Source organism: Triticum aestivum, chromosome 5D (assembly GCF_018294505.1).
Source record: "Triticum aestivum cultivar Chinese Spring chromosome 5D, IWGSC CS RefSeq v2.1, whole genome shotgun sequence".
In the NCBI taxonomy this organism is placed as follows: Eukaryota; Viridiplantae; Streptophyta; class Magnoliopsida; order Poales; family Poaceae; genus Triticum; species Triticum aestivum.
Genome location: NC_057808.1, coordinates 92,024,483 through 92,037,180, shown reverse-complemented (window position 1 = coordinate 92,037,180; position 12,698 = coordinate 92,024,483).

Genomic DNA, 12,698 nt, shown 5'->3' with positions numbered 1-12,698 from the left:
CCTTCCATTTCCTCATTACTGTATTGTGTGCTTGTTCATATCTGTTTGAAGGCTTTGACTGAAGACTTCAATTTCCTCAGTTCAATTTCTTCAGTCCGTTTGTCTTCATCCTGTTGATCCTGTGTTTACGCTTTCTGTACTCTGTGCTTGTTTTCATTTCATCATGATGACCATGCTTATGTACTGTTATGTTTGCATCTGAGTACTTATTCCGCTGCAAGTAGTTCTTCGCTTAGGAATTTCCTCACCCTGAAATTCCTCAGTGAAGAATTCATAAAAATCGCCTATTCACCCCCCTCTAGTCGATATAACGCATTTTCAGAAGGATTTGTCCATAGGCATTTCTTGAAGTCCATGTGTTGGTTTCAAGAAGTTTATGTGTTGACCAAGGTGCTATTAAGGAATTATTCAAAGATTGGTCATGTGAGAGTTCAGCTTATTGCAAGCATGTCTTGAAGAAGAAGATTGTGTGGTCATTCATGCTTACCTTCAAGGCATCATCCAAATGAAGAGAGTTGGAAAGGTTACAGGTTGATCAAGACTAAGTCAAGAGTAAATCAAGTTGATCAACTCACAAATTGTAGAAGATGTACCGAGAGGGATCAAGTGATCCCATGGTATGGTAAGCATTGTCCATTACGCTTTGTGTACTAACCCATGATCTACGTGTGAGTTCTATGTGGGGTTAGGTTTGTTTCCATGGGTTTGCATCAAGAGGAAGATCTCATACAACCCATGGAGGATGACATCAAGTGATGATCCTCATCAAGATTGCAGTGCAAGTTCAAGTGGAGCATTACGAAAAGATCATCCTTGAAGCTTTCCGTCTATTGTGGTGTCAATGGACTTGTGAAGATGTTCCAAAGAGTGGCTCACACATAGTGCAATCGACTAGTCTAGATCGAGCGAACACAATCAAGAAAGGTGGTCCAACTTGAGGGAGTCAAGATCATCATCATCTAGATCAAGTGGACTTCGTGCAAGGCAAAGGTTTGCCTTGATAGGTTTTGTATTTTACCGGTCTCATGGTGATAGTTTGGAGACCGGGTTATAGGATCGATAGTCATACTATCAAGGGGGGCTCTCAAGTGAGTAGCTTGATCGTATCGATCATCGAGAGCTCAAACCATTGCATCCTTGCATCATCTTTCTTGATTCTTATCTTTATTTTCTCTTTTTGAGGTTTTAGAGCTTGTGGTTATGTTCATGACAAGCTCTAGTACATCGAAAACGGATTTCATATGCTTCTTCTATTACGTTTTTGGTGTTGAAGGTTTTACCGGTCTTATTCGAGGAAGGTTTCTCACCATTTTCTTATGGTAGTTTCTAATTTCCTTGTATTGTCATTTCTATCAAGATTGTGTTAGCACTTGTTGCTAGCTTTCCAACAAACTTGGTTTCGTTGAATTCGGTGTCCGTTTGCAGAACTTGTGTCAGTTTTGGTGCCCTTAAAAAGGCTGCAGCAGTACTACCGCTCACGGGAGCGGTACTACCGCTTGGAGGGGATGTAATTTTTTACTACCGCTCTTGGGAGCGGATGTAATTTTTTTGCTACCATGGCTACTTCCGCGCTGGACCAAAAACTTGTCTTAAGTCCAGCGGTGGTAGGCACAGATGTATTTTTTAGTACCGCTCGCAAGCAGTAGTACCGCTAGCCCTAGCGGTAGTACCGTGAGGACGAGTGGTAGTACCGCTCCGGTGGTTCTATCAGACTTTTGCCTCCTCGCTGTTGTTTTTCAAAGGGCTTCCACCGCCCTAGCGGTAGTACCTCTCTGTGCGGGCTGTGAGCATAACGGTTGGATTTTTCCCCACCTTTAAAAGGGGGTCTTCTTCCCCAATGAACCTTATCCTTTGAGCTCATGTTCTTCCCCCATTCTTGACCTTCTTCGAGCTTGCTATCTCTCAATCCCTCCATGGATTCTTGCTAGTTTTGGGGAGAAAAGAGAGAGGAGATCTAGATCCACATTTTCACCAATCACTTTCTTCTCTATGTGAGGGGAACCCCTTGGATCTAGATCTTGGAGTTCTTGGTGTTCTCCTTCTTGTTCTTCCTCTCATTTTCCTCCGTAGCATTTGTTGCTTTGGTGGGATTTGGGAGAGAAGGACTTGGGCACTCCGTGTGCCCTTGCCATTGCATTTGGTGCATCATTTTGAGTTCTCCACGGTGATACGTGGAAGTTACAAGTTGAGAAGCTTATTTCTCTTGGGTGCTTGGTACCCTTGAGCTTGTTCCTCTGTGGTGCTTGGGTGCCCTAGACAGTTGGTGGTGTTTAGAGCTCAATCATTGTGGTGTAAAGCTCCGGGCAAGCGTCGGGGTCTCCAATTAGGTTGCGGAGATCACCCCGAGCAATTTGACGGGTTCAAGTGACCGCCCCTAAGGGTTGCCAAAGTGTACGGGTTCGGTGACCGCCCCCAAGGGTTGCCATTTGTACGGGTTCGGTGACCGCCCTCAAGGGTCCCTTGGTGGAATCACGGCATCTTGCATTGTGCGAGGGCATGAGGAGATTATAGTGGCCCTAGTGGCTTCTTGGGGAGCATTATGCCTCAACACCGCTCCAAACGGAGATTAGCATCCGCAAGGGTGTGAACTTCGGGATACATTGTGGTCTCCGCGTGCCTCGGTTATCTCTTACCCGAGCCCTTTACTTATGCACTTTACTTTGTGATAGCCATATTGTTTCTTGTCATATATCTTGCTATCACCTAGTAGTTTATCTTGCTTATCATAAGTTGTTGGTGCACATAGGAGAGCCTAGTTGTTGTAGGTTTTGTGCTTCACAATTTAACCGCTAGATTTATTTCGCTTTTGTTCAAGCCTAAATCATAATTATTTTAAAGCGCCTATTCACCTCCCCTCTAGGCGACATCCACGATCTTTCAGGGGCTCAATTGATGGCTCTCCTCTCCTCCTTCCCCTCCCCTCCTCCTCCCCCTCCCTCTCCCTCTCCCCGCGCTGCCTCGCTCCTTGCTGGCCTTGCTCAGGCGACATCTCCCCCCATGTCGCCTTCCGCGCCCAGCTCCTTCCCCCTCCCTTCCTCGTCGCCATCGCGCCCGTCGGCGGCCTCGGCGCCGCTTTATGGATCTCGTTTCTGGGCTCTCGGCGATGATGGTTATGATTCCTCCGACTGGGAGGCCGCTCCCTCGCTGGTGCCTCCGCTGCCGGCGATGCCTCCAAGGGCGTGCCCCGTCCTCACAAGTTTGCCCCTTGGGGCAGGGGCCGATAGATGGCGTCACCGGAGCGGGGCTCTGGCTAGCTTCGCGTGTCTCGCCATTGTCGGAATTCTGGTAAGTTTTCTTCCCCCTCTGCAGCCTCGGGTATCCTTGGTGCGGCGCCGGCCGTGGTGAGGGCGGTGGCCATCGGTGTGTGCTCCCCTGGCTCGTGCGGCTCTCCGGCCTCCCCTCTTCTTCATCTAGGGCACCGTCGCCGGTGCTCCTTGGCTAGTCGGGGGTCGTGGCGGCAGCGGACATGCTAACCCTAGATCTAGCTTGTCTCTCAGTGGCTAGTGGGCCCCGTGGGATGCTAGATCCTGGGCCTCCTGCGTCGGTCGCAAGTTGGTGGCCCGCACCCCCTCCTCTGTCCTCGGTGGACGCTTTTCCCCTTCTCCCTAGTGTGGACCCTGGGCAGTTGGTGGTGGCCACTGTTCCCCCCTCCTTCTCGGCTCATGTGGCCTGCTCGGCCCAGGTGTGCTCGCCCGGGCTATTTATGGGTGCGTCGCGGCTCCCTCCCCCTTCCTAGGGTTTCCTACCTCTGCCGCGGATCTACAAAAACACAAAGCTCCCATCCGCCGTTTCCTCAGATCCACTCCACCTCCTCCTCTTCTCCTCTCCTTCACGGCGGCTCTTGTCATGGACAAGTCTAGGGGTTCCTCTAGCGAAGCCATGTCTGACAGCAAGCGTCATCGCGAGGAGTCATCGGGCTTGAGGGCCGATCTGGAGTATGAAGCCTCTCTATGCTCCAAGTTGGAGGCCGAGCAGGCGGCGCGTGAGCAGGTGGCTCGTGACCGTGAGGCGTGGGCGGCTAGCCCGGAGTGGCTCCAGCGTGAGGAGCACGCGTGGTCGCAGCCTGGATCTGGCCTTCTGGGGTCTGGATCTGGTTCTACGGGGCCATCACCGCTGGATCCCTGGGAGGTCGCGGCATCGGGCGGGGCTGGTGGCTCTTCCTCGGTGCCGCACCTGGATCCTGCTCCTAGTCGGGGCTCGGCGGCTCCCCTACGGCAGCCTCCTCGTCCCTCTGGTGCTGGGGCTGGCTCTCGTCCGCCTCCGCGCATCTTCTCTGGCCCTACATCCATGTAGTTCAAGGCGCGCCATCCTCCTGCCCCTTCCCCTGGATCTTCTTCGATGGGGCTGGGGGATGGCATTCTCCCTCCTCTTCCGCCTCCCCCTTCCCGCCAAGGTGCCAGTGCTCCGAGCAACCCTTCCGCTCTCACATGCTTCCCCTGCCACCAACCTGGCCACCTCCAATCGAGGTGCTTCAACCCTCCATTATGTCTGATATGTAGATCTGACAGGCACCTTACTGTTGATTATCAAAACCGCTCGAAACCCCCGGCCTTTGTTCACTTTGGGACGGGCCTCCCCGGTTGCTCCTTCTTTGCTCTCAATAGTGAGCTCCCCGTGGTGGTTGCGGCCCCATCTCTTTCCAATGCTGCCATTGTTACGATTTAGGGCCAAAAGATCTCTCCTTAGACCTTGCTGGAAGGGCTTCAGATCTGGGATGAGGGGGGCTGGGACTAGCAAGTGAACTAGCTGTCTGATTTTGAGTTTGCGGTGGTCTTCCCCTCCAAGGACTATCTAAGAATGATCTCCTCCTGCACAGCTTCACTCTCCCTTTCAACCAGTTGGCGGTGTCCGTCAAAGCTGCAACTTATGGTGTTAAAGCGGTGGGACCGCTCTCTCAGATATGGGTGCTAGTTGATGATGTCCCGGCTGGTCTGCGCTCAGTCCCATTCATGATGGCATTCGGTGTTCTAATTGGTAAACCTGTGGAGGTGGATGCTGAGTCCTTGGAGAAGATTGGCCCGGTTCGGCTCAAGGTTTGGTGTGTGGATCCTGACTGTGTCCGAGGTGCTGTTGATGGCTTCCCTTCTTCTGACGGCGTGCGACTGCGGGTTCGGGTGGAGGGCGCTGAGGCGTTTCAGGCTCCCCCACCTCCTCCCCCTAGTTCTGAGAATCCTGATAAGCATGACAAGAATGGTGATGGCTCGTTTGGTGGGCAGAACCCTAGTGGGGGCACTAAACCTCGCTTCACTCACTGTGAATGGGATGGTCTCTATGCTGATGAACATGAGTTGTTTAAGTCCAATGCCCCGGTAGGTCAGGCCCAAAAGGAGGCGATGGAGGTGCCTAGTCAGGGAGCCAGGGACTTGCATGAGGCTCTTCAAGGGGAAAAAGTTGCTACGGCCACGGGCACTCCAATCTTGGGGGCTTGCTCCAATCTTCCAGTCCGTCCTCTGTCCCCCACCTTCTCTGGAATTGAGGACCTGCCTCCTTCTCCTCTTCGTCCATCGGAGTCGTCCACGTGTAAGAAAAAGAAGAAATCTACGGTGAGGAAGTATTCGACTAAGAGCAGGGCCTCCTCAGGCTCCAAGTAGTCGATGACGGGGATCTGTCGGCGTCTGGATAAGGACGTGGGGTCGGCTTCGGGTTCTGGTCCTGCTTCGGCTTCTCCTGCGGCGCGCTCTCCCCAGATCCGCTCTCCTGCTTCCACGGTCCACAAGGGTCGGCGTGTTCAGGATTCGGGCGAGCCGGTGGCCTTCACTACAAAAAAAAGACACATCCGTGACATTTTGGGCCGAACGAATTTTTTTCCTGTCATACTTATGACACTTCTATGACGATAATTGTGACAAAACCCGGTATCATCATAGATGTGGTGGGCTCCTAATTCTGTGACAAAAATGATGACAGAAAATGGGCTTTTCGTCCTGGGCGGGCCGGAGATGCAGCTACATGACATTCTTTGGGCCGTCCATGACGGAAAAAACCGTGGTAGAAGCGAGGGCGAGGAAAATATCGGGGTGTTCCCGGTTACGGTGGGTGGTCGAGGCCGAGTGATGCACGGAGGTTTGCGCGTTTCTCTTGTACGTGCACGCGCGTGGGTGCGAGGCGTTGGGCTCTAACTGAACCCGAGCGAGGCGTTCGCCTACTGAACCTGAGCGATTGGACTGCAGGCTATGCGTTACTGAACCCGAGCGATAGATCGATGGTTGTTAACTGAACCCGATCGAGCGATTCCTTCGCTACTGCTGCTAACTGAATCCGATCGATGCTGCCTCTGGATTAACAGTGAGCGTTGCTGGGGGTTTGGATGAATAGTTCCCGGTGGGGTGGATGAACAGGACCCCGTGGTGTTGCCTGTGGATGAACAGGACCCCGATCGATCGAGCTGGTTGGGGCTGGATGAACAGGACCCCGTGGAGGGCTGGATGAATAGAACGACCCCGTGGAGGGCTAGATGAATAGTAGACGGTGGAGGGATGGATGAACAGTAGCCCGTGGAGGGGTGGTTGAATAGGAGCCCGTGGAGAGGGCTGGTTGAATAGTAGCCGGTGGAGTAGCGCGCGGTGGAGGCTGGATGAACAGGAGCCCGTGGATGAACAGTCGCAGGTGGAGGCTGGAGGAGGTTGATGGTGGATGAACAGTAGCCCCGTGGAGGCTAGAGGGGGTCGACGATGGAGATGAACAGTATCCTGTGGAGTCCCGTTTTGCGGTACGCCACACCCCTCCCGATGAACAGGACCCCCGTTTCGACCGTAGCGTTCCAACACAAGTCCGTTTCCTCCATTTTGCGGTACGCCACACCCCTCCCGATCAACAGGACCCCGTTTCGACCATAGGAGGTCCAACACAAGTCCGTTTCCTCCATTTTGCGGTACGCCAGACCCCTCCCGATGAACAGGATCCCGTTTCGACCGTGGCCGGTCGAACACAAGGCCGTTTCCTCCGTTCTGCGGTACGCTAGGCCTCGTTTCCATCGGCTGTTCCGCCCAAGCCCTCCCGATGAACATGACGACGCTTTTTGTTCCGACCCAGCCGGTTGGCTCCCCATGAACACGACAATGACGCAGTTTCTCCGTTCCGACCCAGCCATGTACACGAGCCCTGGCTGTACGTATGCGCGAGTAGGCGTTCAAGACCCCGCCCGTATGTACGTACGTGGCCGTATTTTCTTTCTTGCACCCTGGCCGCTGTACGTACGTGTACATGCTACATGCGCGCCTCTACTATGACACGTGCGCGCCTCTACATCGACCAGTATGTACGTACACGTTCACAACCAGAATGACAACGCTACGTACGCTTCGACTAGGTGGGTCCCGACTGTCAGGCACTTCCTTCCGAGCGAAGCTGTAGCTAGTGGGTCCCAACAGTCAGGGGGCGAATCGTTTTTTCTTTTGCCCGGACGCACTTCCTTGCGTGCGAAGATGTAGCTGGTGGGTCCCAGCAGTCAGGGGGAAACGTTTTTTTTCATGAAATACGGTGGCCCGTCCGGTGGGTCCCTGCTGTCAGGTGGAGGAATAATTATTTTGCGCGTAATAAGGAGGCACTTCCTTGTGGCCGCCATGGACCCAGCTGTCAGCCTCTCCACGTAAAGTACTCTTCCGATGGAAGTCGTTCCTTGACCACGTTGACCACGCCGCACCGAGAGCACCAGGGTGGTGGACGACGACGAGGCCTAGGAAGGGGACGACGCGGAGCCGGGGAAGACGCGGCAGTGGATGACCACGCGGAGAGGAGTACGAGGGTTCCCTGGTTCGGCTGCGGTGTGAGGCTGTCGTCGCCGCAGAATAACAGGGGGTGTGGGTGAGTAGAGGGATGCCCTGGCCAGCGATGGGAGTAGTAGGGGCGGTGAGGCCTGCGGGCAGCACAGCCGGACACGGGAGGCAGGAGCAGGCGGCACGACCGGCGCTGCTTTGGGCGGCTGGAGCAAGAAGACCAGAGGTTGAAGAAGCACGACGGCCGTTGGATGGACATCATACGGTCACTGCAGCTAGAATCGTTTATATTCACTAAGTTGACAAAACCCTTGGTACGCGTCAACTTAGTAGGCCCACAGGTCAGCTTCCGAAATGGTGCGGCCCAAATGTCAGGGGGAGGAATCATTTTTTGGGCGGGTGAAGCTAGAATATCCAAGATTGAAGAAGAAGCACGGCATCCGTTGGATGGACATCCAACGGCCACTGCTGCTAGAACCGTGTGTTGACTATAAGTTGACAAAGCCTTGCATACACGTCAACTCTTTTTTTTTGAGGGGATGCGTCAACTTAGTAAGGCCACAAGTGTGTGGCAGAGAACTTATAGCCCATTTGAGATTTGTAAGAATGTGCAGCCAATTTTTGAATTCTAATGGAATTTACTACAACCCATTTACAGTTTGTTAAAAGTACAGCCCATTTCAACCAACCGTTCAAAACAGAATTCAATAAAATTTCCCACATTTTGATGGGATCCGAAATATTTTTATCCCGAAATTTCTAGTCAAATTAAATACAATTTCAATATAAATTTATATTACGTAGAAATCCAACAAAACATTGCGCTCGCAACAATTAATGAAACTAAAATTTTCAATATCCAAAAATAATATTTTATAAAGTAATTACGTGTTTGGTGCATTTTTTATAGTTACTGCCCAGTTTTTATAATTACATCCCATTTATTATTTCTTAAAGCCCATTTTCTTGTTAAGCCTAATGCATCCCTCCTAGGGAAGATTTGCAGCCCAGCGGGGCGGAGAATAACAACTTAACCTTGCCTGGGTATTCCTAAAAAAAAGTATAGCTGGGCTAGCCATTTTCAGCTTGAAAAAAAAATTAATATCTGGGCTGGATATCTGGCCTGGGCTAGACGGGCCACAGCCCGTCCAGTTAATACCTGCAGCGATTTTTTCATTGTTGTTCAGAGGAGAAAAAATAATTTCTGGGCTAAACATCGCTCAAGAGAAACTCTGCAGTGCTCACACCTCAAAAAACACAAATACTGCTCGAGCTGCTTGGTCCCAGCTGTCGGCCACTTCTTGTGCAATTCTCTCGTTTATTGACTACATAGGTTGACAATGGTGTGGGACCGTGATGTCAGGAAACCAGGAGGAAGCAAAAAAATATAGTTTTATATAATAATGAGGCACTTGCGTACGTGCGGCTATGGCCCTGGTGGGCCCCCACTGTCATCCTCTCCAAGTAAAGTCATCTCCTCATCCTCATGTCTGTTGACCATGTTGACAACGCGAGATGGCGGCGCCACGGGGAGCGCAACAACTTGAAGGACGACGGAGAGGGCCTCGCGGGCCCTACGGATGGTCTGATACAGCACCCGCTGCTCATTCGGGAAGCCAGGATCATAGGGCCACATGTCCGCGACGGCATTCTCATTCGCTTGTTCACCGGTGCTCGTTGAGGAGACGGAGGTTGCAGCACAGGTCCTCCTGTGCTGGTAGCTCTTCCGCCATTAGGGCGTCAAACTGCGGCCGCACCTGCTCTACGGTGAACACGGCATGAACCGGCTTGGGAAGTGGCACCGGCTCCTGGTCGGAAGCTACGTCCATCATCTGATTGTCGTCGCTCAGCTCGGCGAGCTAGCTGGCGAGCCAGCATGTCCGGCTGCTGGACCGACCCGCTGCCAAGCACGAGTCTGACTGCCCTGGCCCACCCAGACCGCCTCCCTCGCCCGCGCGCGCTTTCCGCCCGAAACGGTCAGCGCTGCGCGCCCCGCTTCCCGGTGCAGGCAATTGCTCCCCCTTCAAACGACACAAGTGTCGTTCGTTCGTCCTTCTGCCGCCCACATTAATGATACGCGATTGCCGAGGCGGCTACTCTGGCGCCACACGTCCATCCCTCCGCCGCCCACCATTGCTATATAAATTGTTGCGCCGGCCATAGCCGCAGTCATCCGCATCCGTTCCCTTTCTCCTGTCCACACCACTACTGCCCACCATGGCTTCCTCGCGCTCCAGTGCTCTTCGGGACGGGCGGACGACGGACCACAAGGAGATGGCAGCCATTGCTGCCGACTGGCTGGCCGGCAGGCAGCCGGAGGACGACGACGTCCCAATGGAGAACATGGTAGTCGACGATCCGGCGCCAACCCCCTCCTCCGTGCCATCCTCGCTGGTGCGTTGCACCATGACCATCGGCGAGGCCCGTGCCCAATATATGGACACGGTGAGGCAGAAGCGTGCGGAGCAGTTCCGGGAGGCGCATGCCGACGCCGCCTACAACCACCATCTCCTCCAGGAGCACTTGCAGGCGGAGGAGCAGATCACCGCGGAGCGGGCGGAGCAGGAGGCGCTGCTCGACTCGTACCGCTCTGCCGGCGAGGGCCGCCTCGAGCGCTGGCGGTACCGCATGCGGGTGGCGGATGCTGCGGCCGCCTACAAGGAGGGCGATGAAGCGGGCGAGGTGCTGTTTGGTGAGACCGAGGACGAGGCAGAGGACAATGCCGGCTCCGACAAGTCCTCGCTCCGCTGGCGTCGATGAGGCCCTACTCCGCCGAGGCCCCGCGGTGCCAACAACGAGGTAGAGGACACCGCCGGCTCCGCCGAGGCCCCACCCTACCGGCAACGAGGGGGAGAATTTTCCCTGCTCCGCCGAGGCGCCGCCCGCCGACAACGAGACATAGGACATCGCCGGCTCTGCCGAGGCCCCGCCCCGCTGCCAACGAGGCCGCGCCACACAGAAAACGAGGAAGAGTAGAACACGGTAGGTCGCCGCCGCTCGGGTCCAAGTAAGGACACCGCTGCTACCCTCCGGTTGAAGCCAAGCTAGGCGGGTTGACCACTAACGGCCGGTTAGCTTCTTGGTGGCGACGTGGAGTCGGAGAGCTATGTTGGAGAAGGACGCTGCTTCTACTTAACTGCTGGTGCAGTTGGCTGACTGACACGTGGGCCCAACAGGCATCTGGGCCACATGTCAGTTACGCACCTGCACCTGCAGTTAAGTCACTGAAGCCTCTGTTCGGCTCAGCCGGACACAGGTGGGTAGCTTCGGTTAATTAATTATACCTCTAGCGCACCCCTTTTTAGTTGAAGAATGTATGAAATGTAATGAAATCCGGCATGTTTATATGAAATCCGACTGTGTATGAATGAATTTATTTCGGTTAGTTCGAATTCTTGTATCACTAGCATTGGATGAACATGCAAAACAATACGTACTAGCATTATTCCCAGGGTGATCACCTCGTTTGCAGCAGTTTCACATGTACTCCCTCCGGTCCTTTCTAGTTTGCATACAAGTTTTGTCTGTAGTCAAAGTATCTCTACTTTGACCAATCTTATAGAAAAAAGTATGCACTTTCACAATGTGCGAAGTAAAAAGGAACATAAGGAGTACTGTAACACCCCGGATGTAACTTTCCATATTTGTAACTCCAACTCTTGCCATTTTCGGCTATGTGTTATGATATTCCCTCCGTGGTTGGGTTTACTTCTAACGCCCACGATGCGGCTATTTCTCCCACGTGTCGAGGCACGACTTAGAGGCATAACCGCATTGTGGTTTTGTTGCAAGAAGGGTCATCTTCATACAATCCCATGTAATGAACAAGAATGGGATAACGAGAGTTGGCTTACAATCGCCACTTCACACAATACATAATTATAATTCATACATCATCCAGAATCCATACATAGACCGACTACGGCCAAAACCAAATGAAAATAAGATAACCCCAAATGCTAGATCCCCGATCGTCCCAACTGGGCTCCACTACCGATCATCAGGAAACGAAACATAGTAACGACCACGTTCCTCGTCGAATTCCCACTTGAGCTTGGTTGCGTCATCTGCACTGGTATCGTCGGCACCTGCAACTGTTTTGGTAGAATCTGTGAGTCACGAGGACTCAGCAATCTCACACCCGCGAGATCAAGACTATTTAAGCTTATAGGAAAGGATGGTGTAATGAGGTGGAGCTGCAGCAGGCACTAGGCATATATGGTGGCTAACATACGCAAAGAGAGCGAGAAGAGAAGCAACGCAACGGTCGCGAAGCTAGAAATGATAGAGAAGTGATCCTGAAACTACTTACGTTCATGCATAACTCAAACCGTGTTCACTTCCCGGACTCCGCCGAGAAGAGACCATCACGGCTACACACACGGTTGATGTATTTTAATTAAGTCAAGTGACAAGTTCTCTACAACCGGACATTAACAAATTCCCATCTGCCTCATAACTGCAGGCACGGCTTTCGAAAGATAATACCCTGCAGGGGTGTCCCAACTTAGCCCATTATAAGCTCTCACGGTCAACGAAGGATAAACCTTCTCCCGGGAAGACCCGACCAGTCTCGGAATCCCGGTTTACAAGACATTTCGACAATGGTAAAACAGGACCAGCAAAGCCACCCGAATGTGCCGACAAATCCCGATACAAGATGCACATATCTCGTTCTCAGGGCACACCGGATGGGCAAGACGTCGGGTTGGCATAGACCCTGGTTGCACAGGGGGCGCCGGACATCGCCCAGTTTGGGCCAGCACTCAAAGGAGCACTGGTCCGGGGGTTTAAAATAAAGATGACCCTCGGGCTCGCGAAAACCCAAGGGAAAAAGGCTTAGGTGGCAAATGGTAAAAACCAAGGCTGGGCCTTGCTGGAGGAGTTTTATTCAAGGCGAACTGTCCAGGGGGTCCCATAAATCACCCAACCGCGTAAGGAACGCAAACTCAAGGAACATAATACCGGTATGACGGAAAACTA